The sequence below is a fragment of the Phyllobates terribilis genome, unplaced genomic scaffold (assembly GCF_046119375.1).
Source record: "Phyllobates terribilis strain yellow unplaced genomic scaffold, ASM4611937v1 Scaffold_1274__1_contigs__length_337103, whole genome shotgun sequence".
NCBI classification, from domain to species: domain Eukaryota; kingdom Metazoa; phylum Chordata; class Amphibia; order Anura; family Dendrobatidae; genus Phyllobates; species Phyllobates terribilis.
The window spans coordinates 180,111-207,660 of NW_027364034.1; the positions used below are offsets into that span (position 1 = coordinate 180,111).

Genomic DNA, 27,550 nt, shown 5'->3' on the forward strand with positions numbered 1-27,550 from the left:
GCTGGTTACTCTGCTGCGCTTAAAATTTCTTTTTTGGTTTGCTACAATGCCTTTTCTGAAACGTTGTCTCCTTCTGCTGGAACACTGACTTCTTTCATTTAATGCCTGCAGACTATAAAAGAGAACCCAACCCAAAAAGTTTGGTTGATTAGTCTGTGGCATTCTGTTAAACTGTTGCTTATGGCGGTCTCTGTGAGCTTCTCGGCGACATTCAGCCAGCCAGGTATCCTGCCTGCAGTAGATGGAATGTGGCAATGGAACGCTGGCTGCGCGTGTCATAATAGGCTCTGAGCCTTTATATACCTGTGCACAGCAGCAGCCACCTTCAGTCTGCTGCTGGACAGCCAGCAGCAGCAGCAGCAGGAGAGGTATGTAATCAGGAGCCCTCCTGCTAAGGGTAGACAGCTGCTCGTTCCACCCCACCCCCCGCCTTAATTGGTTCTCCTCCCTTCCAACGGTGTTGAGGCGGGTGGGAACAGCAGGGGGTGAAGGTGCTGTGTTTAAAGAGGTGGAGTTATGCAGATCTAAAACGCGTGGATTGCAGCAGCAGCAAGCCGAAAAGTGCAGGCATGTAAGGGATCTAGAGGTTGACAACATGTCTTCTTAACGGGAGTCCAGGAGCTCATCTCCACAAATGGACTTTTCAGGATCCTTGGGTGGCTCCGTAGTTTGAAACCAATTCTGGTTATCGCTTCTCGGCCTTTTGGCTAAGATCAAGTGTAGTATCTGTTCTTTTAAGAACACAAGAGCTACGATCTACACTTGACGAGAGCGATCGAACTCGGAAGGAGAAGAGCTTCGGAGCCCAGCTGACATCAGAGAACGAAGGCGGATATCGGTGGGAGGAAGAAGCTCTAAAGAATCCAGAAGAAGACGAAGACTCGGAGAAGAATCGGGCTGTCCTGTGGAATCTTCGAGGAAGAAAATCATCGAGACAAAGACCTTTCGGGGAATTTGTCCAGAACACGACGGGAGAAGAATCTGCATAGCTCCACCCATTCCGGGAAGAGTTCCAGATCCAGCTCCAAGAAGTAACTGCAGGAGGAAAGCCATGGCAAGCGCTGCGAGGAAGGCCGAAAAGAAGAGCCTGGAGCTGGGGACAGCCAGGAGGGCCCAGCCAGGAGCCGATTCTGACCCCAAGGACTCTGCCTCCACGACTGGCCAGCAGAAGGGACCCCAGAAGCCCCGCCACGAAGCTCCAGCCCTGGAGCCATGGATGCGGCAGACGGTGGCCCTGAAGCTGAAGGAAGTGGATGGGAGGGTGCCGGACATGTCCTCGGACGTGTTCTGCCAGAAGATGCTGCTGGATCGAGGCTTCTCCAGGTCGGACACCCTCAGCATCCAGACCTTCTTGACGGGGATCTTCTTCGTCACCTTCGCCACTGTGAACACCTGCAGGAGGTTCTGGGAAATGGTAAGCGCAAAAGGACCGGATAATTCTTTCTCTGCCTTTACAGGTAGCTGCCCTATCCAGAGGGATGAAAGGAGGATCACGGTCTCCATGCGCAACCCGCACACCCCAGGCCAAGACATCTGTACCTTCCTGAGACGCTTCTGTTTGGTTGTGAAGGAACCCTCTCACATCCTGAATGGACTCGGCTTCTGGACAGGTAAGTGGTCGGTGACCGTTAGACTTCACAGGGACCTGGCGTACTCAGACGGACTTCGGCACCTGCCCCCGACATTCTCCCTGGGCAACTCCTACGGCCTCATCTATTACCCGGACATGCCGCGGAACTGCAGGAGATGCGGCAAGAACGGCCACGAGATGAAGGACTGCAAGGAGGATGCCTGCAGGATTTGTCGAGTGACGGGACACAGCTCGAAGGACTGCCCGAAGAAGACGTCCTGCAACCTGTGTGGGCTGGCGGCTCATCTGTACAAGGATTGCCCCAGGCGTGAGAGATCCTGGGCATCGGTGGTTGCGACGACCCCAGCTACGGAGGACAAGGCCCCGACGACCAGGCCTGTGAAGGTCAAGGACGCGACGACCAAGGCCCCAGCGGCCAAGGCCGAGACGACCAAGGCCAAAGCGGTCAAGGAGTCGGTGGCCAAAGCCCCTGCGACGGTCCCAGCAGCTCCGAAGCAGAAGAAAAAGTCAAAGGAGGGTAAGAGTTCTGTCACCCCTCTCTCGATCCCTCCCCCTGCCACCCCCGTCCAATCCGCCCCCACCTCGGCCACCCCTGCTGAGGATTCCACTTCCTCTTCCTCCTTCCCCTACTCCTCAGCAGGTGTCCTTTCCCCTGCCCCGGCAGCCACTCTCCCTCCCCAGACCATGGTAGCGGTGGAATTAACCTTTCCTCCACCCGCCGCTATCTATTCCGAGGAGGATTTTCCCCTTCTTGTCTCCCCAGTTCCAACCCGGGGAAAGAGGAAGGTGGAGGACAGCCCTGCTACTGAATCCTCCAAAAAGAAGATTCTGGATTTCGTAGGCGAAAAGGAGGATACCCTCCCTGAGCCAGAAGAGATGGAGCACATGGTTGAGACCCTGGTGGCCGAGCCAGAAGAGGAGGAACTGGTGGTCGCCGAGATTGAGGCCGCGCTGCTTGACCAGATGGAGGAAGAGGGCCTGCTGGTGATCCCGTCACCAGCAGTCAACACCGACGAGGGACCATCCGACCGGAGTGGTAACTAAGGTGTATTGCCTGCGCTAACTTTTTCTTTTTTCCCTACATGATGGCTAATATTAACTTATTTTCCATTAATGTCAGGAGCATCAAGGACAAGTTCAGACGTCAGACTATTTATGCCTTCCTTACTTCCCAGTTGTGTGATGTTTATATGTTGCAGGAATGTTCCCTTCCCTCCTCTAGGTCCTTCAAACATCTGGCCAGGGAGTGGTCCCACGGTCCATCCTACTGGTCCGGTGGGGGTGACTGCAAGTCTGCGGGGGTCGCAATTCTGATCAGGGGGGGCGCATTCACGCTTGAGTCCGTCCAGGAGCTCATCTGCGGCAGGGCTCTTGTTGTAGATGGCAACTGGGCGGGAGAACCTGTCAGGTTCATCAACGTGTATGCGTCCCCACTGAAGAATGAGCGTTTGGAGCTTTTCCAGACCCTGCGGCTTCAGCTTGCCACCACCAGGACCTTAGTGATGGCCGGGGATTTCAACTGCCCCATCGAGGAGGACGGTCGTAGTTCTGGCACATCTGCCAAGTTGGACATCACGTCCAAGCTGCTCATCGAGATGGTAACCGAGGCCTCTCTTCAGGACGTGGTGGGCTCCATGGGGAGAGGCTCCACGAACTATTCGTGGAGCCGACCCGATGGCTCACTCCGCTCCAGGATTGACTTTGTGTTCACCTCTCGGGCAGTCAGGCAGAGTAGGCACTCGATGGTCTCCTGCTTCTTCTCCGACCACAGAGCCATTCACTTACAAGGTGTCCTCGGCGACGGTTTTCCGTCCGGCCCCGGCTCCTGGAAGCTGAATTGTGCTCTGCTGGCTCAGGATGAAGTCGTGGAGGAGCTGAGAGCAGCCTACGCAATGTGGCAGTCCTACAAGGGTAGCTTCCAAACAGTCTCTGATTGGTGGGAATATGTTAAACTTGAGTTTCGCTGTTTCTTTCAGGCCAAGGGTCGACAACAGGAGTGTGAGAAGAGGAGGGACTTCAGAGGGCTGCAGCGCGAGCTGCGGTCGCTGCAGGACCTTCTTCACTGCGGCTGGGACGTGAGGGAGGAGCTGGAGGAGACCAAGAAGAGCCTGAAAAGGCACTTTGAGGAGGAGTCCAAGCGAATCATCTTCCGTTCCAAAGTGGAGAATCTGGAGAAGGGTGAGAAATGTAACTCATTCTTTTTCAGGAAACTTCATGCCGGTCACACGCCCCTGAACGAGCTGCGAGACGAGAGCGGAAACATGCGACGTGGGAAGGAGGACGTGATGAGGGTCGTCAGCGACTTCTACAGCGAACTCTACTCCCACAAGACTACCGACCCCGACGCTGCTGATAAGTTCCTGTCAGGTATCACTAACCATCTTGATCCTGCAGGCACGGCAGCCTTGGACAAACCTCTGATGGTGGGCGAATTGCTCTCTGCCGCTAAATCCTTTAGGACCGGCAGGACCCCGGGCAGTGATGGTCTTCCAGCGGAGCTCTATGTAGCGCTGGGAGACCTCATCTGTCCGGACCTGTTGGACCTGTACGAGGAGATGGTGGTGGAGGGTAGAATGCCTCCATCTTTGAGGGAAGGAATGGTCACGATCCTGTACAAGCGGAAGGGAGAGAGGTGCGACCTGAGGAATTGGCGTCCCATCACTCTGCTCAACGTGGACTACAAGATCCTGGCCAAGACGATGGCGACACGACTTAAGACGGTCATCGGACGGATCATCCACCCGGACCAGACCTGCGGCATCCCTGGACGTCGCATCGCAGACAGCCTCGCTCTCGTGCGGGACACGGTCGAGTACATCAAGGTCCGCCGCGCACACGCGGCCCTGGTCTCCTTGGATCAGGAGAAGGCCTTCGACCGGGTTTCCCACGAGTTCATGGGCCGAGCTCTGCACCGGTTAGGTTTGGGTAACATGTTTTGTTCGTATGTCCGTCTGATGTATTTTGATATCCACAGCTCGGTGTTGGTGAACGGCTGGAAGACTGACCCCTTCCCTGTCCTCTCTGGGGTCAGACAAGGCTGCCCTCTATCACCTCTTCTTTTTGTTTGTGTTATAGAACTCTTCGCAGAGGCTATCCGGCAGAATGGAGAGATCAGAGGGATCACCGCACCGGGTCCGGGACGACACGAGGTCAAGTGCTCGCTCTACATGGACGACGTCACCGTCTTCTGCGCTGATCGTGGTTCAGTCGACGCCCTCGTCCAGACGTGTGAGAGGTTCGGCCGGGCTTCAGGGGCCAAAGTCAACTGCAGGAAGTCGGAAGCCATGCTCTTCGGGGATTGGCAGCCGGCCTCCTCCGCCCCCTTCCCCTTCAACATTCAACCGGATTTCCTCAAGGTGCTGGGAGTCTGGTTCGGGAAGGAAGGAGCGGCCCTCAAGTCCTGGCAAGAACGCTTGGCCAAGGTGAAGCAACGGATCGGACTCTGGAGCCTCAGACACCTCACTTGTGAGGGTAAGGCACTCGTCCTGCGTAATGAGGTCCTGCCCGTCTTGCAGTACACGGCGCAGGCCTGGCCCCCACACGTCACTGTGTGCAGGGCCATTACCAGGACAGTGTTTCACTTTGTCTGGGGATCCAAGATGGACAGAGTCAGGCGGGCCGTCATGTACAAGGAGCCTCGCAAGGGTGGGAAGGGCGTTCCAGATATCCCCACCCTCCTGCGATCCTCTTTTGTGTGTGATTGTGTCCGCCGGACTTTGCAAGTCAAGAATGGCTCCGCGGGCAGGTCCATGTCTCGCTTCTTCCTGCTTCCTCTTTGGAGGCGACTCGGCTGGGACAAGTGGGACAGCTCCTTCCCCTACAACTGGACGACGCCATGGTTCTACGGAGACGTCGTTCGATTTGTGGGGGAGCATCAACTGGAGGGACTCAAGCCCGACTTGTGGAAGCCCAAAACTATCCACAAGCTAATCAGAGCCAAGGATGACGTGGAGAACATCACAGGACTTCACCAGGACACGCTGGAGACTGTGTGGACAAATGTGTCGTCTGACAGGCTGACCAACGGGCACAAGGACTTGTCGTGGATGGCGATTCAGGGCGGACTGCCCGTCCGGGCATTCATGCATGCCCGGAACCTGTGCAAGACCCGGTACTGCCCAAGGTGCCCCTTCGTGGAGGAAACATCTTTGCACACTTTTTGGGACTGCGGATTTGCACAGCGCCTATTGACTGCACTTGAGGACGACCTGAGGAACTCTGTCCCCAGGGCGAGCCTATCGCACCATTCTGTGCTTTACGGACTCTTCCCTGGGGTTCATACCGTCGGAGCCATCCAGGAGGCTTGGCGCCTTATGAACTGCTTCAAGGATGCCGTTTGGGTCGCCAGGAACCGGCTCATCTTGAGGAGGGAGAGGATGTCCATCCAGGACTGCCGCAGGCTGATCCACAGCCTGCTCAGAGACTATTCCATCATGGACGGTCCGGAGGACGAGGACGAGGACTAAACCCCTCCTCCCCCTCTCCCCTTATGTGTCTTGTCTTTCAATAAAGCTTCGGGCCTGTGATTTTCCCCTCCCCATCCCCTTTTTCCCAATCCCCATCCCTTATCACGGTTCGTCGTACTGTATTGATTGACATGCTTTTTCTTTCAGATTGAGTGTTTTGTGTAGCATAGGGGTGTGATGTGTCTAGTTAGTGCGTCGTATCCTCATGCTATGTAAATATGATGTAGAATTCTGTGTGTACTGGGCTGCGGCACTGTACACTGTCTGTTAATTTATTTTTTGTGCTAATAAAAGATATATTCAATCAAAAAATCTGTTCTTATCAGTTTAATATCTGATACGTCCCCTATCTGGGGACCATATATTAAATGGATTTTTAGAACAGGGAGATGGAAAAAGAGCTTGCTCTGTCCACTCCACGCATTGACCTGGTATTGCAGTATCTCCAGGACCGGTGCACCCCTTCTTTAATGCAGTTTCTAAAATCAGAAAGAATTGAATTCAATGTTTTTTGTTCATTTTGCTTGTTTGTCGGATTTTGGGATGGACTCTTTGGCTTTGCTTTTCTTCTCCTCATTGGATTTTTCATGTTCAAAGTTGCAGAAGCCAGATTACAAGCTCATTTTGGTTCAACTTCAGCAACTGTGCATTGCATTGCCATGTAATGTGATGCAATGCTATCTTTCTAGCTCTCCCTTTTTACTTCCTTTTGGATAAACAGACATATTAGGCAAGCATTTTGGAGCTTTCACCTAAATAACTACAGGTGGTGAGATAAGCTGCACAATATAATTGACCTTTCAGTATATTGTTGCACACACACCATCTATTTAGCAAATGCCCTTGTTATCAACAGCAGCCTTTTAAACTCACCTGAGCTAACAGGTATGTGCGCTGGTTACTCTGCTGCGCTTAAAATTTCTTTTTTGGTTTGCTACAATGCCTTTTCTGAAACGTTGTCTCCTTCTGCTGGAACACTGACTTCTTTCATTTAATGCCTGCAGACTATAAAAGAGAACCCAACCCAAAAAGTTTGGTTGATTAGTCTGTGGCATTCTGTTAAACTGTTGCTTATGGCGGTCTCTGTGAGCTTCTCAGCGACATTCAGCCAGCCAGGTATCCTGCCTGCAGTAGATGGAATGTGGCAATGGAACGCTGGCTGCGCGTGTCATAATAGGCTCTGAGCCTTTATATACCTGTGCACAGCAGCAGCCACCTTCAGTCTGCTGCTGGACAGCCAGCAGCAGCAGCAGCAGGAGAGGTATGTAATCAGGAGCCCTCCTGCTAAGGGTAGACAGCTGCTCGTTCCACCCCACCCCCCGCCTTAATTGGTTCTCCTCCCTTCCAACGGTGTTGAGGCGGGTGGGAACAGCAGGGGGTGAAGGTGCTGTGTTTAAAGAGGTGGAGTTATGCAGATCTAAAACGCGTGGATTGCAGCAGCAGCAAGCCGAAAAGTGCAGGCATGTAAGGGATCTAGAGGTTGACAACATGTCTTCTTAACGGGAGTCCAGGAGCTCATCTCCACAAATGGACTTTTCAGGATCCTTGGGTGGCTCCGTAGTTTGAAACCAATTCTGGTTATCGCTTCTCGGCCTTTTGGCTAAGATCAAGTGTAGTATCTGTTCTTATCAGTTTAATATCTGATACGTCCCCTATCTGGGGACCATATATTAAATGGATTTTTAGAACAGGGAGATGGAAAAAGAGCTTGCTCTGTCCACTCCACGCATTGACCTGGTATTGCAGTATCTCCAGGACCGGTGCACCCCTTCTTTAATGCAGTTTCTAAAATCAGAAAGAATTGAATTCAATGTTTTTTGTTCATTTTGCTTGTTTGTCGGATTTTGGGATGGACTCTTTGGCTTTGCTTTTCTTCTCCTCATTGGATTTTTCATGTTCAAAGTTGCAGAAGCCAGATTACAAGCTCATTTTGGTTCAACTTCAGCAACTGTGCATTGCATTGCCATGTAATGTGATGCAATGCTATCTTTCTAGCTCTCCCTTTTTACTTCCTTTTGGATAAACAGACATATTAGGCAAGCATTTTGGAGCTTTCACCTAAATAACTACAGGTGGTGAGATAAGCTGCACAATATAATTGACCTTTCAGTATATTGTTGCACACACACCATCTATTTAGCAAATGCCCTTGTTATCAACAGCAGCCTTTTAAACTCACCTGAGCTAACAGGTATGTGCGCTGGTTACTCTGCTGCGCTTAAAATTTCTTTTTTGGTTTGCTACAATGCCTTTTCTGAAACGTTGTCTCCTTCTGCTGGAACACTGACTTCTTTCATTTAATGCCTGCAGACTATAAAAGAGAACCCAACCCAAAAAGTTTGGTTGATTAGTCTGTGGCATTCTGTTAAACTGTTGCTTATGGCGGTCTCTGTGAGCTTCTTAGCGACCTTCAGCCAGCCAGGTATCCTGCCTGCAGTAGATGGAATGTGGCAATGGAACGCTGGCTGCGCGTGTCATAATAGGCTCTGAGCCTTTATATACCTGTGCACAGCAGCAGCCACCTTCAGTCTGCTGCTGGACAGCCAGCAGCAGCAGCAGCAGGAGAGGTATGTAATCAGGAGCCCTCCTGCTAAGGGTAGACAGCTGCTCGTTCCACCCCACCCCCCGCCTTAATTGGTTCTCCTCCCTTCCAACGGTGTTGAGGCGGGTAGGAACAGCAGGGGGTGAAGGTGCTGTGTTTAAAGAGGTGGAGTTATGCAGATCTAAAACGCGTGGATTGCAGCAGCAGCAAGCCGAAAAGTGCAGGCATGTAAGGGATCTAGAGGTTGACAACATGTCTTCTTAACGGGAGTCCAGGAGCTCATCTCCACAAATGGACTTTTCAGGATCCTTGGGTGGCTCCGTAGTTTGAAACCAATTCTGGTTATCGCTTCTCGGCCTTTTGGCTAAGATCAAGTGTAGTATCTGTTCTTATCAGTTTAATATCTGATACGTCCCCTATCTGGGGACCATATATTAAATGGATTTTTAGAACAGGGAGATGGAAAAAGAGCTTGCTCTGTCCACTCCACGCATTGACCTGGTATTGCAGTATCTCCAGGACCGGTGCACCCCTTCTTTAATGCAGTTTCTAAAATCAGAAAGAATTGAATTCAATGTTTTTTGTTCATTTTGCTTGTTTGTCGGATTTTGGGATGGACTCTTTGGCTTTGCTTTTCTTCTCCTCATTGGATTTTTCATGTTCAAAGTTGCAGAAGCCAGATTACAAGCTCATTTTGGTTCAACTTCAGCAACTGTGCATTGCATTGCCATGTAATGTGATGCAATGCTATCTTTCTAGCTCTCCCTTTTTACTTCCTTTTGGATAAACAGACATATTAGGCAAGCATTTTGGAGCTTTCACCTAAATAACTACAGGTGGTGAGATAAGCTGCACAATATAATTGACCTTTCAGTATATTGTTGCACACACACCATCTATTTAGCAAATGCCCTTGTTATCAACAGCAGCCTTTTAAACTCACCTGAGCTAACAGGTATGTGCGCTGGTTACTCTGCTGCGCTTAAAATTTCTTTTTTGGTTTGCTACAATGCCTTTTCTGAAACGTTGTCTCCTTCTGCTGGAACACTGACTTCTTTCATTTAATGCCTGCAGACTATAAAAGAGAACCCAACCCAAAAAGTTTGGTTGATTAGTCTGTGGCATTCTGTTAAACTGTTGCTTATGGCGGTCTCTGTGAGCTTCTCAGCGACATTCAGCCAGCCAGGTATCCTGCCTGCAGTAGATGGAATGTGGCAATGGAACGCTGGCTGCGCGTGTCATAATAGGCTCTGAGCCTTTATATACCTGTGCACAGCAGCAGCCACCTTCAGTCTGCTGCTGGACAGCCAGCAGCAGCAGCAGGAGAGGTATGTAATCAGGAGCCCTCCTGCTAAGGGTAGACAGCTGCTCGTTCCACCCCACCCCCCGCCTTAATTGGTTCTCCTCCCTTCCAACGGTGTTGAGGCGGGTAGGAACAGCAGGGGGTGAAGGTGCTGTGTTTAAAGAGGTGGAGTTATGCAGATCTAAAACGCGTGGATTGCAGCAGCAGCAAGCCGAAAAGTGCAGGCATGTAAGGGATCTAGAGGTTGACAACATGTCTTCTTAACGGGAGTCCAGGAGCTCATCTCCACAAATGGACTTTTCAGGATCCTTGGGTGGCTCCGTAGTTTGAAACCAATTCTGGTTATCGCTTCTCGGCCTTTTGGCTAAGATCAAGTGTAGTATCTGTTCTTATCAGTTTAATATCTGATACGTCCCCTATCTGGGGACCATATATTAAATGGATTTTTAGAACAGGGAGATGGAAAAAGAGCTTGCTCTGTCCAGTCCACGCATTGACCTGGTATTGCAGTATCTCCAGGACCGGTGCACCCCTTCTTTAATGCAGTTTCTAAAATCAGAAAGAATTGAATTCAATGTTTTTTGTTCATTTTGATTGTTTGTCGGATTTTGGGATGGACTCTTTGGCTTTGCTTTTCTTCTCCTCATTGGATTTTTCATGTTCAAAGTTGCAGAAGCCAGATTACAAGCTCATTTTGGTTCAACTTCAGCAACTGTGCATTGCATTGCCATGTAATGTGATGCAATGCTATCTTTCTAGCTCTCCCTTTTTACTTCCTTTTGGATAAACAGACATATTAGGCAAGCATTTTGGAGCTTTCACCTAAATAACTACAGGTGGTGAGATAAGCTGCACAATATAATTGACCTTTCAGTATATTGTTGCACACACACCATCTATTTAGCAAATGCCCTTGTTATCAACAGCAGCCTTTTAAACTCACCTGAGCTAACAGGTATGTGCGCTGGTTACTCTGCTGCGCTTAAAATTTCTTTTTTGGTTTGCTACAATGCCTTTTCTGAAACGTTGTCTCCTTCTGCTGGAACACTGACTTCTTTCATTTAATGCCTGCAGACTATAAAAGAGAACCCAACCCAAAAAGTTTGGTTGATTAGTCTGTGGCATTCTGTTAAACTGTTGCTTATGGCGGTCTCTGTGAGCTTCTCAGCGACATTCAGCCAGCCAGGTATCCTGCCTGCAGTAGATGGAATGTGGCAATGGAACGCTGGCTGCGCGTGTCATAATAGGCTCTGAGCCTTTATATACCTGTGCACAGCAGCAGCCACCTTCAGTCTGCTGCTGGACAGCCAGCAGCAGCAGCAGCAGGAGAGGTATGTAATCAGGAGCCCTCCTGCTAAGGGTAGACAGCTGCTCGTTCCACCCCACCCCCCGCCTTAATTGGTTCTCCTCCCTTCCAACGGTGTTGAGGCGGGTGGGAACAGCAGGGGGTGAAGGTGCTGTGTTTAAAGAGGTGGAGTTATGCAGATCTAAAACGCGTGGATTGCAGCAGCAGCAAGCCGAAAAGTGCAGGCATGTAAGGGATCTAGAGGTTGACAACATGTCTTCTTAACGGGAGTCCAGGAGCTCATCTCCACAAATGGACTTTTCAGGATCCTTGGGTGGCTCCGTAGTTTGAAACCAATTCTGGTTATCGCTTCTCGGCCTTTTGGCTAAGATCAAGTGTAGTATCTGTTCTTATCAGTTTAATATCTGATACGTCCCCTATCTGGGGACCATATATTAAATGGATTTTTAGAACAGGGAGATGGAAAAAGAGCTTGCTCTGTCCACTCCACGCATTGACCTGGTATTGCAGTATCTCCAGGACCGGTGCACCCCTTCTTTAATGCAGTTTCTAAAATCAGAAAGAATTGAATTCAATGTTTTTTGTTCATTTTGCTTGTTTGTCGGATTTTGGGATGGACTCTTTGGCTTTGCTTTTCTTCTCCTCATTGGATTTTTCATGTTCAAAGTTGCAGAAGCCAGATTACAAGCTCATTTTGGTTCAACTTCAGCAACTGTGCATTGCATTGCCATGTAATGTGATGCAATGCTATCTTTCTAGCTCTCCCTTTTTACTTCCTTTTGGATAAACAGACATATTAGGCAAGCATTTTGGAGCTTTCACCTAAATAACTACAGGTGGTGAGATAAGCTGCACAATATAATTGACCTTTCAGTATATTGTTGCACACACACCATCTATTTAGCAAATGCCCTTGTTATCAACAGCAGCCTTTTAAACTCACCTGAGCTAACAGGTATGTGCGCTGGTTACTCTGCTGCGCTTAAAATTTCTTTTTTGGTTTGCTACAATGCCTTTTCTGAAACGTTGTCTCCTTCTGCTGGAACACTGACTTCTTTCATTTAATGCCTGCAGACTATAAAAGAGAACCCAACCCAAAAAGTTTGGTTGATTAGTCTGTGGCATTCTGTTAAACTGTTGCTTATGGCGGTCTCTGTGAGCTTCTCAGCGACATTCAGCCAGCCAGGTATCCTGCCTGCAGTAGATGGAATGTGGCAATGGAACGCTGGCTGCGCGTGTCATAATAGGCTCTGAGCCTTTATATACCTGTGCACAGCAGCAGCCACCTTCAGTCTGCTGCTGGACAGCCAGCAGCAGCAGCAGCAGGAGAGGTATGTAATCAGGAGCCCTCCTGCTAAGGGTAGACAGCTGCTCGTTCCACCCCACCCCCCGCCTTAATTGGTTCTCCTCCCTTCCAACGGTGTTGAGGCGGGTGGGAACAGCAGGGGGTGAAGGTGCTGTGTTTAAAGAGGTGGAGTTATGCAGATCTAAAACGCGTGGATTGCAGCAGCAGCAAGCCGAAAAGTGCAGGCATGTAAGGGATCTAGAGGTTGACAACATGTCTTCTTAACGGGAGTCCAGGAGCTCATCTCCACAAATGGACTTTTCAGGATCCTTGGGTGGCTCCGTAGTTTGAAACCAATTCTGGTTATCGCTTCTCGGCCTTTTGGCTAAGATCAAGTGTAGTATCTGTTCTTATCAGTTTAATATCTGATACGTCCCCTATCTGGGGACCATATATTAAATGGATTTTTAGAACAGGGAGATGGAAAAAGAGCTTGCTCTGTCCACTCCACGCATTGACCTGGTATTGCAGTATCTCCAGGACCGGTGCACCCCTTCTTTAATGCAGTTTCTAAAATCAGAAAGAATTGAATTCAATGTTTTTTGTTCATTTTGCTTGTTTGTCGGATTTTGGGATGGACTCTTTGGCTTTGCTTTTCTTCTCCTCATTGGATTTTTCATGTTCAAAGTTGCAGAAGCCAGATTACAAGCTCATTTTGGTTCAACTTCAGCAACTGTGCATTGCATTGCCATGTAATGTGATGCAATGCTATCTTTCTAGCTCTCCCTTTTTACTTCCTTTTGGATAAACAGACATATTAGGCAAGCATTTTGGAGCTTTCACCTAAATAACTACAGGTGGTGAGATAAGCTGCACAATATAATTGACCTTTCAGTATATTGTTGCACACACACCATCTATTTAGCAAATGCCCTTGTTATCAACAGCAGCCTTTTAAACTCACCTGAGCTAACAGGTATGTGCGCTGGTTACTCTGCTGCGCTTAAAATTTCTTTTTTGGTTTGCTACAATGCCTTTTCTGAAACGTTGTCTCCTTCTGCTGGAACACTGATTTCTTTCATTTAATGCCTGCAGACTATAAAAGAGAACCCAACCCAAAAAGTTTGGTTGATTAGTCTGTGGCATTCTGTTAAACTGTTGCTTATGGCGGTCTCTGTGAGCTTCTCAGCGACATTCAGCCAGCCAGGTATCCTGCCTGCAGTAGATGGAATGTGGCAATGGAACGCTGGCTGCGCGTGTCATAATAGGCTCTGAGCCTTTATATACCTGTGCACAGCAGCAGCCACCTTCAGTCTGCTGCTGGACAGCCAGCAGCAGCAGCAGCAGGAGAGGTATGTAATCAGGAGCCCTCCTGCTAAGGGTAGACAGCTGCTCGTTCCACCCCACCCCCCGCCTTAATTGGTTCTCCTCCCTTCCAACGGTGTTGAGGCGGGTGGGAACAGCAGGGGGTGAAGGTGCTGTGTTTAAAGAGGTGGAGTTATGCAGATCTAAAACGCGTGGATTGCAGCAGCAGCAAGCCGAAAAGTGCAGGCATGTAAGGGATCTAGAGGTTGACAACATGTCTTCTTAACGGGAGTCCAGGAGCTCATCTCCACAAATGGACTTTTCAGGATCCTTGGGTGGCTCCGTAGTTTGAAACCAATTCTGGTTATCGCTTCTCGGCCTTTTGGCTAAGATCAAGTGCAGTGATCTACCGGTTGCTGCCTTGGTCTTGGCTGAGAGGTGCCTTGGGTACCCGGCTCCTTGGCCTCGGGGGATCGCTGCATGTAGCAGTGCGGCTTCACCCCCTTGCTGCTTTTGGGGAGCCGGATTAGTCCCGGGGCAACGAGGGGCGATCAGCCTGCCTGCTTTTTTTAAGTAGGCGAGGAGGATTTTTGCCACCTTTGGTGTGAAGATATGGACGGGAGAAGCCCAAATATGCTGACCTGTGAAGAGGTCCCAGTTTTTGCAAGATTGAAGAATGCAGTGCGGTTTATTTTTTTGGATCCAGAGAAGAAGAAGTCTGGCTTGTTTTTTTTGGTAGAGAAGATTTTGTTTGGACTATTGGAAGTTCAAATGGAACAAGTTTTGTCTATGTTGGAGTTCCCGAAGAGAGGGATATATGATGTTATTTTTTGTTCAGAAGATATCTTTTCTGACTTTTGGAAGAGAATGGATCTAGTGAAGGAAGATTCGATACTTGAAGGTGTTTTTTTTGTGTCGCATTTTCCTAGGAAGGAAAGGCTAATAGTAATAAGGATGTATAGTCCTTTCATATTGGAAGAAGAGATCATGACCTTTTTATCCCGGTACTGTGAGAAAGTGAGTTCTGCTGGCAAAATGTTTAACCGATATGGTTTTTGGACCACGAGGTGGAGGTTCCTGGTCAAGTTCAAGGAAAGTTCGGATGGTGTTGTGGTACTCCCACCAAGTAGATTCAAAATCGGGACAGTTAATGGAGATATGTTCTTTACAGGTATGCCGAAGTTTTGTAGGCGTTGTAAACAGTATGGCCATGAAAAGGATTCCTGTACATTACAGTGGTGTGCCAAGTGTGAAGAAGTGGGACATAAGGCAGAGAATTGTGAAAAAAGTAAGAAATGTAATCTATGTGGTGGCAGTGGTCATTTATATGATTGCTGTCCTGTCAATAAAAGGGAGGAGAAGTCAGTTGACAAGGAAGATGGAAAAGAAGAAGAGTCTGAAGCTGCCCCCCATGATGAAACGGAAGAGAACATATCTCAAAAGAAGGAGGAACAAATAAGAGATATAAGAAAAGAAGGTGATCATATAGAAGAAGATACTGAGAGTGATATCACAGACGTTGAGATTGAAAATACTAGCTTGGAAGAAGAAGTGGAGGTGGATAGGGAGTCAGAAGATCAGGAGGAAAGTGAGTCCTCCAGTCAGGATGAAAAGGAAGGTGCTGTAAGTAATATGGAAGAGGAGGAGGAGGGTGAAGAAACTAGTGAAGAAGAAAGAGAGGATGTCGCATGTGAAGCCAGAGAAGAAATTGAAGGAGTTTTGTCATCTGGGAAGGACTCTAGTAAAGCAAAGGATGTTTCAGAAAAAAATATGAGGGAGATGGAGGAGAGACAAGAAGTGTTGAAAATGCTAAAGAGTTGTGAAGGGGGGAGTCAGGCTAGTCTAAGGCGCAAAGTGTGGAATAACATTTATAGCGATATGCATCGTTTTTTTTCAACTTACAGAATACCTCAGTCGTTGGCTAAAGAGGTAGAAGAAGCTTGGGATGGTCGGTTTCTGGATGGAAGGCTTTTGAATGCCTTGGCAGCATATGGCCTGAAGAGAGGAATGTTGCCTTAAATCGTAATGGTAAAGATTGTAATGTTGTGATGTAAAGAATATGGAATAACTGTATTGTGATAATATAAACGTATATATATAAAATAAGATTGGAAAAATGGATATATGACCCACAATGATGGATAACAACCTAATACCATTTGGAAATCATTGCAAAGCATGAAATGGTAAATATGGGACTTGTAATCTGAGTGGAAAAAAAAAAAAAAAAAAAAATCTGTTCTTATCAGTTTAATATCTGATACGTCCCCTATCTGGGGACCATATATTAAATGGATTTTTAGAACAGGGAGATGGAAAAAGAGCTTGCTCTGTCCACTCCACGCATTGACCTGGTATTGCAGTATCTCCAGGACCGGTGCACCCCTTCTTTAATGCAGTTTCTAAAATCAGAAAGAATTGAATTCAATGTTTTTTGTTCATTTTGCTTATTTGTCGGATTTTGGGATGGACTCTTTGGCTTTGCTTTTCTTCTCCTCATTGGATTTTTCATGTTCAAAGTTGCAGAAGCCAGATTACAAGCTCATTTTGGTTCAACTTCAGCAACTGTGCATTGCATTGCCATGTAATGTGATGCAATGCTATCTTTCTAGCTCTCCCTTTTTACTTCCTTTTGGATAAACAGACATATTAGGCAAGCATTTTGGAGCTTTCACCTAAATAACTACAGGTGGTGAGATAAGCTGCACAATATAATTGACCTTTCAGTATATTGTTGCACACACACCATCTATTTAGCAAATGCCCTTGTTATCAACAGCAGCCTTTTAAACTCACCTGAGCTAACAGGTATGTGCGCTGGTTACTCTGCTGCGCTTAAAATTTCTTTTTTGGTTTGCTACAATGCCTTTTCTGAAACGTTGTCTCCTTCTGCTGGAACACTGACTTCTTTCATTTAATGCCTGCAGACTATAAAAGAGAACCCAACCCAAAAAGTTTGGTTGATTAGTCTGTGGCATTCTGTTAAACTGTTGCTTATGGCGGTCTCTGTGAGCTTCTCAGCGACATTCAGCCAGCCAGGTATCCTGCCTGCAGTAGATGGAATGTGGCAATGGAACGCTGGCTGCGCGTGTCATAATAGGCTCTGAGCCTTTATATACCTGTGCACAGCAGCAGCCACCTTCAGTCTGCTGCTGGACAGCCAGCAGCAGCAGCAGCAGGAGAGGTATGTAATCAGGAGCCCTCCTGCTAAGGGTAGACAGCTGCTCGTTCCACCCCACCCCCCGCCTTAATTGGTTCTCCTCCCTTCCAACGGTGTTGAGGCGGGTGGGAACAGCAGGGGGTGAAGGTGCTGTGTTTAAAGAGGTGGAGTTATGCAGATCTAAAACGCGTGGATTGCAGCAGCAGCAAGCCGAAAAGTGCAGGCATGTAAGGGATCTAGAGGTTGACAACATGTCTTCTTAACGGGAGTCCAGGAGCTCATCTCCACAAATGGACTTTTCAGGATCCTTGGGTGGCTCCGTAGTTTGAAACCAATTCTGGTTATCGCTTCTCGGCCTTTTGGCTAAGATCAAGTGTAGTATCTGTTCTTATCAGTTTAATATCTGATACGTCCCCTATCTGGGGACCATATATTAAATGGATTTTTAGAACAGGGAGATGGAAAAAGAGCTTGCTCTGTCCACTCCACGCATTGACCTGGTATTGCAGTATCTCCAGGACCGGTGCACCCCTTCTTTAATGCAGTTTCTAAAATCAGAAAGAATTGAATTCAATGTTTTTTGTTCATTTTGCTTGTTTGTCGGATTTTGGGATGGACTCTTTGGCTTTGCTTTTCTTCTCCTCATTGGATTTTTCATGTTCAAAGTTGCAGAAGCCAGATTACAAGCTCATTTTGGTTCAACTTCAGCAACTGTGCATTGCATTGCCATGTAATGTGATGCAATGCTATCTTTCTAGCTCTCCCTTTTTACTTCCTTTTGGATAAACAGACATATTAGGCAAGCATTTTGGAGCTTTCACCTAAATAACTACAGGTGGTGAGATAAGCTGCACAATATAATTGACCTTTCAGTATATTGTTGCACACACACCATCTATTTAGCAAATGCCCTTGTTATCAACAGCAGCCTTTTAAACTCACCTGAGCTAACAGGTATGTGCGCTGGTTACTCTGCTGCGCTTAAAATTTCTTTTTTGGTTTGCTACAATGCCTTTTCTGAAACGTTGTCTCCTTCTGCTGGAACACTGACTTCTTTCATTTAATGCCTGCAGACTATAAAAGAGAACCCAACCCAAAAAGTTTGGTTGATTAGTCTGTGGCATTCTGTTAAACTGTTGCTTATGGCGGTCTCTGTGAGCTTCTCAGCGACATTCAGCCAGCCAGGTATCCTGCCTGCAGTAGATGGAATGTGGCAATGGAACGCTGGCTGCGCGTGTCATAATAGGCTCTGAGCCTTTATATACCTGTGCACAGCAGCAGCCACCTTCAGTCTGCTGCTGGACAGCCAGCAGCAGCAGCAGCAGGAGAGGTATGTAATCAGGAGCCCTCCTGCTAAGGGTAGACAGCTGCTCGTTCCACCCCACCCCCCGCCTTAATTGGTTCTCCTCCCTTCCAACGGTGTTGAGGCGGGTGGGAACAGCAGGGGGTGAAGGTGCTGTGTTTAAAGAGGTGGAGTTATGCAGATCTAAAACGCGTGGATTGCAGCAGCAGCAAGCCGAAAAGTGCAGGCATGTAAGGGATCTAGAGGTTGACAACATGTCTTCTTAACGGGAGTCCAGGAGCTCATCTCCACAAATGGACTTTTCAGGATCCTTGGGTGGCTCCGTAGTTTGAAACCAATTCTGGTTATCGCTTCTCGGCCTTTTGGCTAAGATCAAGTGTAGTATCTGTTCTTATCAGTTTAATATCTGATACGTCCCCTATCTGGGGACCATATATTAAATGGATTTTTAGAACAGGGAGATGGAAAAAGAGCTTGCTCTGTCCACTCCACGCATTGACCTGGTATTGCAGTATCTCCAGGACCGGTGCACCCCTTCTTTAATGCAGTTTCTAAAATCAGAAAGAATTGAATTCAATGTTTTTTGTTCATTTTGCTTGTTTGTCGGATTTTGGGATGGACTCTTTGGCTTTGCTTTTCTTCTCCTCATTGGATTTTTCATGTTCAAAGTTGCAGAAGCCAGATTACAAGCTCATTTTGGTTCAACTTCAGCAACTGTGCATTGCATTGCCATGTAATGTGATGCAATGCTATCTTTCTAGCTCTCCCTTTTTACTTCCTTTTGGATAAACAGACATATTAGGCAAGCATTTTGGAGCTTTCACCTAAATAACTACAGGTGGTGAGATAAGCTGCACAATATAATTGACCTTTCAGTATATTGTTGCACACACACCATCTATTTAGCAAATGCCCTTGTTATCAACAGCAGCCTTTTAAACTCACCTGAGCTAACAGGTATGTGCGCTGGTTACTCTGCTGCGCTTAAAATTTCTTTTTTGGTTTGCTACAATGCCTTTTCTGAAACGTTGTCTCCTTCTGCTGGAACACTGACTTCTTTCATTTAATGCCTGCAGACTATAAAAGAGAACCCAACCCAAAAAGTTTGGTTGATTAGTCTGTGGCATTCTGTTAAACTGTTGCTTATGGCGGTCTCTGTGAGCTTCTCAGCGACATTCAGCCAGCCAGGTATCCTGCCTGCAGTAGATGGAATGTGGCAATGGAACGCTGGCTGCGCGTGTCATAATAGGCTCTGAGCCTTTATATACCTGTGCACAGCAGCAGCCACCTTCAGTCTGCTGCTGGACAGCCAGCAGCAGCAGCAGCAGGAGAGGTATGTAATCAGGAGCCCTCCTGCTAAGGGTAGACAGCTGCTCGTTCCACCCCACCCCCCGCCTTAATTGGTTCTCCTCCCTTCCAACGGTGTTGAGGCGGGTGGGAACAGCAGGGGGTGAAGGTGCTGTGTTTAAAGAGGTGGAGTTATGCAGATCTAAAACGCGTGGATTGCAGCAGCAGCAAGCCGAAAAGTGCAGGCATGTAAGGGATCTAGAGGTTGACAACATGTCTTCTTAACGGGAGTCCAGGAGCTCATCTCCACAAATGGACTTTTCAGGATCCTTGGGTGGCTCCGTAGTTTGAAACCAATTCTGGTTATCGCTTCTCGGCCTTTTGGCTAAGATCAAGTGTAGTATCTGTTCTTATCAGTTTAATATCTGATACGTCCCCTATCTGGGGACCATATATTAAATGGATTTTTAGAACAGGGAGATGGAAAAAGAGCTTGCTCTGTCCACTCCACGCATTGACCTGGTATTGCAGTATCTCCAGGACCGGTGCACCCCTTCTTTAATGCAGTTTCTAAAATCAGAAAGAATTGAATTCAATGTTTTTTGTTCATTTTGCTTGTTTGTCGGATTTTGGGATGGACTCTTTGGCTTTGCTTTTCTTCTCCTCATTGGATTTTTCATGTTCAAAGTTGCAGAAGCCAGATTACAAGCTCATTTTGGTTCAACTTCAGCAACTGTGCATTGCATTGCCATGTAATGTGATGCAATGCTATCTTTCTAGCTCTCCCTTTTTACTTCCTTTTGGATAAACAGACATATTAGGCAAGCATTTTGGAGCTTTCACCTAAATAACTACAGGTGGTGAGATAAGCTGCACAATATAATTGACCTTTCAGTATATTGTTGCACACACACCATCTATTTAGCAAATGCCCTTGTTATCAACAGCAGCCTTTTAAACTCACCTGAGCTAACAGGTATGTGCGCTGGTTACTCTGCTGCGCTTAAAATTTCTTTTTTGGTTTGCTACAATGCCTTTTCTGAAACGTTGTCTCCCTCTGCTGGAACACTGACTTCTTTCATTTAATGCCTGCAGACTATAAAAGAGAACCCAACCCAAAAAGTTTGGTTGATTAGTCTGTGGCATTCTGTTAAACTGTTGCTTATGGCGGTCTCTGTGAGCTTCTCAGCGACATTCAGCCAGCCAGGTATCCTGCCTGCAGTAGATGGAATGTGGCAATGGAACGCTGGCTGCGCGTGTCATAATAGGCTCTGAGCCTTTATATACCTGTGCACAGCAGCAGCCACCTTCAGTCTGCTGCTGGACAGCCAGCAGCAGCAGCAGCAGGAGAGGTATGTAATCAGGAGCCCTCCTGCTAAGGGTAGACAGCTGCTCGTTCCACCCCACCCCCCGCCTTAATTGGTTCTCCTCCCTTCCAACGGTGTTGAGGCGGGTGGGAACAGCAGGGGGTGAAGGTGCTGTGTTTAAAGAGGTTTAGTTATGCAGATCTAAAACGCGTGGATTGCAGCAGCAGCAAGCCGAAAAGTGCAGGCATGTAAGGGATCTAGAGGTTGACAACATGTCTTCTTAACGGGAGTCCAGGAGCTCATCTCCACAAATGGACTTTTCAGGATCCTTGGGTGGCTCCGTAGTTTGAAACCAATTCTGGTTATCGCTTCTCGGCCTTTTGGCTAAGATCAAGTGTAGTATCTGTTCTTATCAGTTTAATATCTGATACGTCCCCTATCTGGGGACCATATATTAAATGGATTTTTAGAACAGGGAGATGGAAAAAGAGCTTGCTCTGTCCACTCCACGCATTGACCTGGTATTGCAGTATCTCCAGGACCGGTGCACCCCTTCTTTAATGCAGTTTCTAAAATCAGAAAGAATTGAATTCAATGTTTTTTGTTCATTTTGCTTGTTTGTCGGATTTTGGGATGGACTCTTTGGCTTTGCTTTTCTTCTCCTCATTGGATTTTTCATGTTCAAAGTTGCAGAAGCCAGATTACAAGCTCATTTTGGTTCAACTTCAGCAACTGTGCATTGCATTGCCATGTAATGTGATGCAATGCTATCTTTCTAGCTCTCCCTTTTTACTTCCTTTTGGATAAACAGACATATTAGGCAAGCATTTTGGAGCTTTCACCTAAATAACTACAGGTGGTGAGATAAGCTGCACAATATAATTGACCTTTCAGTATATTGTTGCACACACACCATCTATTTAGCAAATGCCCTTGTTATCAACAGCAGCCTTTTAAACTCACCTGAGCTAACAGGTATGTGCGCTGGTTACTCTGCTGCGCTTAAAATTTCTTTTTTGGTTTGCTACAATGCCTTTTCTGAAACGTTGTCTCCTTCTGCTGGAACACTGACTTCTTTCATTTAATGCCTGCAGACTATAAAAGAGAACCCAACCCAAAAAGTTTGGTTGATTAGTCTGTGGCATTCTGTTAAACTGTTGCTTATGGCGGTCTCTGTGAGCTTCTCAGCGACATTCAGCCAGCCAGGTATCCTGCCTGCAGTAGATGGAATGTGGCAATGGAACGCTGGCTGCGCGTGTCATAATAGGCTCTGAGCCTTTATATACCTGTGCACAGCAGCAGCCACCTTCAGTCTGCTGCTGGACAGCCAGCAGCAGCAGCAGCAGGAGAGGTATGTAATCAGGAGCCCTCCTGCTAAGGGTAGACAGCTGCTCGTTCCACCCCACCCCCCGCCTTAATTGGTTCTCCTCCCTTCCAACGGTGTTGAGGCGGGTGGGAACAGCAGGGGGTGAAGGTGCTGTGTTTAAAGAGGTGGAGTTATGCAGATCTAAAACGCGTGGATTGCAGCAGCAGCAAGCCGAAAAGTGCAGGCATGTAAGGGATCTAGAGGTTGACAACATGTCTTCTTAACGGGAGTCCAGGAGCTCATCTCCACAAATGGACTTTTCAGGATCCTTGGGTGGCTCCGTAGTTTGAAACCAATTCTGGTTATCGCTTCTCGGCCTTTTGGCTAAGATCAAGTGTAGTATCTGTTCTTATCAGTTTAATATCTGATACGTCCCCTATCTGGGGACCATATATTAAATGGATTTTTAGAACAGGGAGATGGAAAAAGAGCTTGCTCTGTCCACTCCACGCATTGACCTGGTATTGCAGTATCTCCAGGACCGGTGCACCCCTTCTTAAATGCAGTTTCTAAAATCAGAAAGAATTGAATTCAATGTTTTTTGTTCATTTTGCTTGTTTGTCGGATTTTGGGATGGACTCTTTGGCTTTGCTTTTCTTCTCCTCATTGGATTTTTCATGTTCAAAGTTGCAGAAGCCAGATTACAAGCTCATTTTGGTTCAACTTCAGCAACTGTGCATTGCATTGCCATGTAATGTGATGCAATGCTATCTTTCTAGCTCTCCCTTTTTACTTCCTTTTGGATAAACAGACATATTAGGCAAGCATTTTGGAGCTTTCACCTAAATAACTACAGGTGGTGAGATAAGCTGCACAATATAATTGACCTTTCAGTATATTGTTGCACACACACCATCTATTTAGCAAATGCCCTTGTTATCAACAGCAGCCTTTTAAACTCACCTGAGCTAACAGGTATGTGCGCTGGTTACTCTGCTGCGCTTAAAATTTCTTTTTTGGTTTGCTACAATGCCTTTTCTGAAACGTTGTCTCCTTCTGCTGGAACACTGACTTCTTTCATTTAATGCCTGCAGACTATAAAAGAGAACCCAACCCAAAAAGTTTGGTTGATTAGTCTGTGGCATTCTGTTAAACTGTTGCTTATGGCGGTCTCTGTGAGCTTCTCAGCGACATTCAGCCAGCCAGGTATCCTGCCTGCAGTAGATGGAATGTGGCAATGGAACGCTGGCTGCGCGTGTCATAATAGGCTCTGAGCCTTTATATACCTGTGCACAGCAGCAGCCACCTTCAGTCTGCTGCTGGACAGCCAGCAGCAGCAGCAGCAGGAGAGGTATGTAATCAGGAGCCCTCCTGCTAAGGGTAGACAGCTGCTCGTTCCACCCCACCCCCCGCCTTAATTGGTTCTCCTCCCTTCCAACGGTGTTGAGGCGGGTGGGAACAGCAGGGGGTGAAGGTGCTGTGTTTAAAGAGGTGGAGTTACGCAGATCTAAAACGCGTGGATTGCAGCAGCAGCAAGCTGAAAAGTGCAGGCATGTAAGGGATCTAGAGGTTGACAACATGTCTTCTTAACGGGAGTCCAGGAGCTCATCTCCACAAATGGACTTTTCAGGATCCTTGGGTGGCTCCGTAGTTTGAAACCAATTCTGGTTATCGCTTCTCGGCCTTTTGGCTAAGATCAAGTGTAGTATCTGTTCTTATCAGTTTAATATCTGATACGTCCCCTATCTGGGGACCATATATTAAATGGATTTTTAGAACAGGGAGATGGAAAAAGAGCTTGCTCTGTCCACTCCACGCATTGACCTGGTATTGCAGTATCTCCAGGACCGGTGCACCCCTTCTTTAATGCAGTTTCTAAAATCAGAAAGAATTGAATTCAATGTTTTTTGTTCATTTTGCTTGTTTGTCGGATTTTGGGATGGACTCTTTGGCTTTGCTTTTCTTCTCCTCATTGGATTTTTCATGTTCAAAGTTGCAGAAGCCAGATTACAAGCTCATTTTGGTTCAACTTCAGCAACTGTGCATTGCATTGCCATGTAATGTGATGCAATGCTATCTTTCTAGCTCTCCCTTTTTACTTCCTTTTGGATAAACAGACATATTAGGCAAGCATTTTGGAGCTTTCACCTAAATAACTACAGGTGGTGAGATAAGCTGCACAATATAATTGACCTTTCAGTATATTGTTGCACACACACCATCTATTTAGCAAATGCCCTTGTTATCAACAGCAGCCTTTTAAACTCACCTGAGCTAACAGGTATGTGCGCTGGTTACTCTGCTGCGCTTAAAATTTCTTTTTTGGTTTGCTACAATGCCTTTTCTGAAACGTTGTCTCCTTCTGCTGGAACACTGACTTCTTTCATTTAATGCCTGCAGACTATAAAAGAGAACCCAACCCAAAAAGTTTGGTTGATTAGTCTGTGGCATTCTGTTAAACTGTTGCTTATGGCGGTCTCTGTGAGCTTCTCAGCGACATTCAGCCAGCCAGGTATCCTGCCTGCAGTAGATGGAATGTGGCAATGGAACGCTGGCTGCGCGTGTCATAATAGGCTCTGAGCCTTTATATACCTGTGCACAGCAGCAGCCACCTTCAGTCTGCTGCTGGACAGCCAGCAGCAGCAGCAGCAGGAGTGGTATGTAATCAGGAGCCCTCCTGCTAAGGGTAGACAGCTGCTCGTTCCACCCCACCCCCCGCCTTAATTGGTTCTCCTCCCTTCCAACGGTGTTGAGGCGGGTGGGAACAGCAGGGGGTGAAGGTGCTGTGTTTAAAGAGGTGGAGTTACGCAGATCTAAAACGCGTGGATTGCAGCAGCAGCAAGCCGAAAAGTGCAGGCATGTAAGGGATCTAGAGGTTGACAACATGTCTTCTTAACGGGAGTCCAGGAGCTCATCTCCACAAATGGACTTTTCAGGATCCTTGGGTGGCTCCGTAGTTTGAAACCAATTCTGGTTATCGCTTCTCGGCCTTTTGGCTAAGATCAAGTGTAGTATCTGTTCTTATCAGTTTAATATCTGATACGTCCCCTATCTGGGGACCATATATTAAATGGATTTTTAGAACAGGGAGATGGAAAAAGAGCTTGCTCTGTCCACTCCACGCATTGACCTGGTATTGCAGTATCTCCAGGACCGGTGCACCCCTTCTTTAATGCAGTTTCTAAAATCAGAAAGAATTGAATTCAATGTTTTTTGTTCATTTTGCTTGTTTGTCGGATTTTGGGATGGACTCTTTGGCTTTGCTTTTCTTCTCCTCATTGGATTTTTCATGTTCAAAGTTGCAGAAGCCAGATTACAAGCTCATTTTGGTTCAACTTCAGCAACTGTGCATTGCATTGCCATGTAATGTGATGCAATGCTATCTTTCTAGCTCTCCCTTTTTACTTCCTTTTGGATAAACAGACATATTAGGCAAGCATTTTGGAGCTTTCACCTAAATAACTACAGGTGGTGAGATAAGCTGCACAATATAATTGACCTTTCAGTATATTGTTGCACACACACCATCTATTTAGCAAATGCCCTTGTTATCAACAGCAGCCTTTTAAACTCACCTGAGCTAACAGGTATGTGCGCTGGTTACTCTGCTGCGCTTAAAATTTCTTTTTTGGTTTGCTACAATGCCTTTTCTGAAACGTTGTCTCCTTCTGCTGGAACACTGACTTCTTTCATTTAATGCCTGCAGACTATAAAAGAGAACCCAACCCAAAAAGTTTGGTTGATTAGTCTGTGGCATTCTGTTAAACTGTTGCTTATGGCGGTCTCTGTGAGCTTCTCAGCGACATTCAGCCAGCCAGGTATCCTGCCTGCAGTAGATGGAATGTGGCAATGGAACGCTGGCTGCGCGTGTCATAATAGGCTCTGAGCCTTTATATACCTGTGCACAGCAGCAGCCACCTTCAGTCTGCTGCTGGACAGCCAGCAGCAGCAGCAGCAGGAGAGGTATGTAATCAGGAGCCCTCCTGCTAAGGGTAGACAGCTGCTCGTTCCACCCCACCCCCCGCCTTAATTGGTTCTCCTCCCTTCCAACGGTGTTGAGGCGGGTGGGAACAGCAGGGGGTGAAGGTGCTGTGTTTAAAGAGGTGGAGTTACGCAGATCTAAAACGCGTGGATTGCAGCAGCAGCAAGCCGAAAAGTGCAGGCATGTAAGGGATCTAGAGGTTGACAACATGTCTTCTTAACGGGAGTCCAGGAGCTCATCTCCACAAATGGACTTTTCAGGATCCTTGGGTGGCTCCGTAGTTTGAAACCAATTCTGGTTATCGCTTCTCGGCCTTTTGGCTAAGATCAAGTGTAGTATCTGTTCTTATCAGTTTAATATCTGATACGTCCCCTATCTGGGGACCATATATTAAATGGATTTTTAGAACAGGGAGATGGAAAAAGAGCTTGCTCTGTCCACTCCACGCATTGACCTGGTATTGCAGTATCTCCAGGACCGGTGCACCCCTTCTTTAATGCAGTTTCTAAAATCAGAAAGAATTGAATTCAATGTTTTTTGTTCATTTTGCTTGTTTGTCGGATTTTGGGATGGACTCTTTGGCTTTGCTTTTCTTCTCCTCATTGGATTTTTCATGTTCAAAGTTGCAGAAGCCAGATTACAAGCTCATTTTGGTTCAACTTCAGCAACTGTGCATTGCATTGCCATGTAATGTGATGCAATGCTATCTTTCTAGCTCTCCCTTTTTACTTCCTTTTGGATAAACAGACATATTAGGCAAGCATTTTGGAGCTTTCACCTAAATAACTACAGGTGGTGAGATAAGCTGCACAATATAATTGACCTTTCAGTATATTGTTGCACACACACCATCTATTTAGCAAATGCCCTTGTTATCAACAGCAGCCTTTTAAACTCACCTGAGCTAACAGGTATGTGCGCTGGTTACTCTGCTGCGCTTAAAATTTCTTTTTTGGTTTGCTACAATGCCTTTTCTGAAACGTTGTCTCCTTCTGCTGGAACACTGACTTCTTTCATTTAATGCCTGCAGACTATAAAAGAGAACCCAACCCAAAAAGTTTGGTTGATTAGTCTGTGGCATTCTGTTAAACTGTTGCTTATGGCGGTCTCTGTGAGCTTCTCAGCGACATTCAGCCAGCCAGGTATCCTGCCTGCAGTAGATGGAATGTGGCAATGGAACGCTGGCTGCGCGTGTCATAATAGGCTCTGAGCCTTTATATACCTGTGCACAGCAGCAGCCACCTTCAGTCTGCTGCTGGACAGCCAGCAGCAGCAGCAGCAGGAGTGGTATGTAATCAGGAGCCCTCCTGCTAAGGGTAGACAGCTGCTCGTTCCACCCCACCCCCCGCCTTAATTGGTTCTCCTCCCTTCCAACGGTGTTGAGGCGGGTGGGAACAGCAGGGGGTG

At 47.1% G+C, this 27,550-nt stretch overlaps 15 non-coding genes and 1 pseudogene across 15 annotated transcripts; all 16 read left to right on the forward strand.

Annotated features, from left to right (window-relative positions):
* Positions 1-687: 687 nt before the first annotated feature.
* LOC141244024 (U2 spliceosomal RNA) lies at positions 688-765 on the forward strand (annotated as a pseudogene).
* A 5,564-nt stretch (positions 766-6,329) lies between these two features.
* On the forward strand, positions 6,330-6,522 carry LOC141244005 (U2 spliceosomal RNA). Its single transcript, XR_012308012.1, has one exon. It is a non-coding gene; the product is annotated as a U2 spliceosomal RNA (small nuclear RNA).
* A 1,115-nt stretch (positions 6,523-7,637) lies between these two features.
* Positions 7,638-7,828, forward strand: LOC141243865 (U2 spliceosomal RNA). Its single transcript, XR_012307882.1, has one exon. It is a non-coding gene; the product is annotated as a U2 spliceosomal RNA (small nuclear RNA).
* A 1,115-nt stretch (positions 7,829-8,943) lies between these two features.
* On the forward strand, positions 8,944-9,134 carry LOC141243867 (U2 spliceosomal RNA). The gene has a single exon (XR_012307884.1). It is a non-coding gene; the product is annotated as a U2 spliceosomal RNA (small nuclear RNA).
* Positions 9,135-10,246: 1,112 nt separating this feature from the next.
* LOC141243991 (U2 spliceosomal RNA) lies at positions 10,247-10,437 on the forward strand. Its single transcript, XR_012308000.1, has one exon. It is a non-coding gene; the product is annotated as a U2 spliceosomal RNA (small nuclear RNA).
* Positions 10,438-11,552: 1,115 nt separating this feature from the next.
* Positions 11,553-11,743, forward strand: LOC141243868 (U2 spliceosomal RNA). Its single transcript, XR_012307885.1, has one exon. It is a non-coding gene; the product is annotated as a U2 spliceosomal RNA (small nuclear RNA).
* A 1,115-nt stretch (positions 11,744-12,858) lies between these two features.
* LOC141243869 (U2 spliceosomal RNA) lies at positions 12,859-13,049 on the forward strand. The gene has a single exon (XR_012307886.1). It is a non-coding gene; the product is annotated as a U2 spliceosomal RNA (small nuclear RNA).
* A 2,953-nt stretch (positions 13,050-16,002) lies between these two features.
* LOC141244020 (U2 spliceosomal RNA) lies at positions 16,003-16,186 on the forward strand. The gene has a single exon (XR_012308023.1). It is a non-coding gene; the product is annotated as a U2 spliceosomal RNA (small nuclear RNA).
* A 1,115-nt stretch (positions 16,187-17,301) lies between these two features.
* On the forward strand, positions 17,302-17,492 carry LOC141243871 (U2 spliceosomal RNA). Its single transcript, XR_012307887.1, has one exon. It is a non-coding gene; the product is annotated as a U2 spliceosomal RNA (small nuclear RNA).
* Positions 17,493-18,607: 1,115 nt separating this feature from the next.
* Positions 18,608-18,798, forward strand: LOC141243872 (U2 spliceosomal RNA). The gene has a single exon (XR_012307888.1). It is a non-coding gene; the product is annotated as a U2 spliceosomal RNA (small nuclear RNA).
* Positions 18,799-19,913: 1,115 nt separating this feature from the next.
* On the forward strand, positions 19,914-20,104 carry LOC141243873 (U2 spliceosomal RNA). Its single transcript, XR_012307889.1, has one exon. It is a non-coding gene; the product is annotated as a U2 spliceosomal RNA (small nuclear RNA).
* A 1,115-nt stretch (positions 20,105-21,219) lies between these two features.
* Positions 21,220-21,410, forward strand: LOC141243874 (U2 spliceosomal RNA). Its single transcript, XR_012307890.1, has one exon. It is a non-coding gene; the product is annotated as a U2 spliceosomal RNA (small nuclear RNA).
* Positions 21,411-22,525: 1,115 nt separating this feature from the next.
* On the forward strand, positions 22,526-22,716 carry LOC141243875 (U2 spliceosomal RNA). The gene has a single exon (XR_012307891.1). It is a non-coding gene; the product is annotated as a U2 spliceosomal RNA (small nuclear RNA).
* Positions 22,717-23,831: 1,115 nt separating this feature from the next.
* Positions 23,832-24,022, forward strand: LOC141243876 (U2 spliceosomal RNA). The gene has a single exon (XR_012307892.1). It is a non-coding gene; the product is annotated as a U2 spliceosomal RNA (small nuclear RNA).
* A 1,115-nt stretch (positions 24,023-25,137) lies between these two features.
* On the forward strand, positions 25,138-25,328 carry LOC141243877 (U2 spliceosomal RNA). The gene has a single exon (XR_012307893.1). It is a non-coding gene; the product is annotated as a U2 spliceosomal RNA (small nuclear RNA).
* Positions 25,329-26,443: 1,115 nt separating this feature from the next.
* LOC141243879 (U2 spliceosomal RNA) lies at positions 26,444-26,634 on the forward strand. The gene has a single exon (XR_012307895.1). It is a non-coding gene; the product is annotated as a U2 spliceosomal RNA (small nuclear RNA).
* The last annotated feature ends 916 nt before the right edge of the window (positions 26,635-27,550 follow it).